Source organism: Arachis ipaensis, chromosome B01 (assembly GCF_000816755.2).
Source record: "Arachis ipaensis cultivar K30076 chromosome B01, Araip1.1, whole genome shotgun sequence".
NCBI classification, from domain to species: Eukaryota; Viridiplantae; Streptophyta; class Magnoliopsida; order Fabales; family Fabaceae; genus Arachis; species Arachis ipaensis.
In genome coordinates, this window is record NC_029785.2 from 43,994,775 (window position 1) to 43,997,075 (window position 2,301).

The window sequence follows — 2,301 nt, forward strand, 5'->3', positions numbered from 1 at the left end:
TGCTGTTGTTGCTATATTTTATTTTTATTTCTTTTTCACTTTCTCTTTCTTATGTATTATTGCAGTTATTTCTTATTCTTTATTTGATTTTTTTATTTTTATTAAGACGGTAAAATAAAAAGAAATTATGAGAAAATAAAATTAAAAAATGAAAAAAAAAGATGAAAAAAAAAGAAGATGATGAAAAAGAGGAGGAAGCATTTTGAATTGTGCAGAATTTATAAAAAAAAATAATACCAAAATTTTTAGCAATAATATATAAAATTCTTAATTTTGATACTGATATTTTGTTATAAAACACACAAATGTGTTTTGTAATGCTACATATTTTTTTTTGTTGCTCTTCTTCTTTTAGGAGTATTTTTTTCATATTAGACTTGAATAAATATGTTCGTACTGAATTGAAATCTTATTTAATTGAATAAATATATGTTCACACTTATTGGATTGAATTCTTGGCAAAAATAAAAAGCACCAAAATTTGTTTAAAGTGACACCATAATTAAATACAATAATACAGAATGTAGAAAGTAAATTGACTATAAAAGATTACATTGATAGGGGTGGCAACACTACCCGAACCCGCGGGTTGTAGGGCAGGGCGGGGTCGGGTAGAGCAAAAACCCGCCCCTACCCGCCCCGTTGCCACCCCTATACATTGACTCTATAAAATAAAATAAAATAGCACTAAAATTACTTAAAATTGACACTAGAATCTAGTAACACAATACAAAAAAAAAATATTGAATCTTTCTAAAAATATTACACATTCAATGATTTGTAGGGGTGTTCATGGTATGGTTAATCCAAAAACCAAATCAGTTTTTTGGTTAACCAAAAATATAGTATTGGTTAATTAACCAAATTAGTTTTACATTATGAAACCGATTATTAATCGGTTAGTGAAATTCAAAACCGGTTTTATATAGAAAAATCGATTTTTGTACTAAAAAATCGATTTTTATACTAAAAAATTAGTTTTTATACCATAAAATTGGTTTTTACATGTAAAAATAGATTTTTACACAAAAATTAATATTTTTACATACAAAAACCCAAAATTTTAAACCTTCTTTTAATTGAATTTTTTTAATCTAAATTTTTTTCTTTTTAAATGATACGAGTAACATTTGTAAATAATAAAATCCCTTCCATTACTTTCGTTCCTTTTTCTTTCTTATCTCTTTTCAGTATTTTCTATAAATAATTTTTTCTAATATAAATAATTTTCTTTCTAAATGATACGAATAACTTTTTCTTATCTCCTTCTTTCCATCTCTCTCCTTTTCTCTCTCTCTCTTTCTCCCCTTCCCCTCTTTCTCCCCCTCCCCTTTCTTTCTCTTCCTCTCTCTCCCCTCTCTCCCATTTCTATCTTTTTCTCCTCTTCTCTTCCTTTTCTCTCTCCCTCTCTCTCCATTTTTCTCTCTCCTTCTCTCTTTTTTTTCTCTCTCTCTCCCCCTCATCTCTATCTATCATTCTCTCTCTCGCCTTCCCATCTTTCTCCCCCTCCCCTTTCTTTTCCTCTATCCTTCTCTCCCTCTCTCCCCATGCTCTCTTTCTCCCCTTCCCTCTTTCTCTCTCCCCTCCTCTCCCTCTCTCCTTCTCTCTCTCCTCCTCTCTTTTCTCTTTCTCTTTCTCTTTTTCTGTTTCTCTCTCCTTCTCTCTCCCCATCCTCTCTCTCTCCCTTCTCTCTTTCTTCCTCTTTGTCCTCTTTTTCTTCCACTTTCTCTCTTCTTCTCTCTCTCCTATCCTTCTTCTCTCTTCTTATCTCTCTCCTTTTTTTCTTTCTCCTCCTCTCTCTCTTCTCTCTCGCTTTAGAGAGAAGAGGAGAAAAGAGATAGAAGAGGGATAGAGATTGAGAAAAGGTTGAGAGAGAAAGAGAAAAGAGAGAGTAAGAAAAGAAAGAGGAGAATGAGAGAAAAGGAAGAGAGGAAGAAGAGGATAGAGAGAAAATGTGAGAGAGAGAGAGAGAAAGAAAGAAGAAAAGGAAAGAGAGAGGAGCGAGAGAGAGAAAGAGAGGGGAGAAAAAGGAGAGAGAGAGGAAGGAGAGGGGAGAGAGAGATAGAAGGAAAAAGAGAGGAGAAAGGAGAAAGGAGAGAGATATGGGAGAGAGAGGAGGGGAGAAGGAGAGAGAAGGAGAAAAAGAGAGAGAGGAAGAGAAGGAGAGAGAGAGAGAAAGAGGGAAGGGGAGAGAGAGGGAGAGAAGGATAGAGAGACAAAGGAGAGAGAAAGAAAGACGAGGGGGAAAAAGAGGGGAAGGAGAGAGAGAGTGAGTGAGAGAGAGAGAGAGGAAAAAAGTGA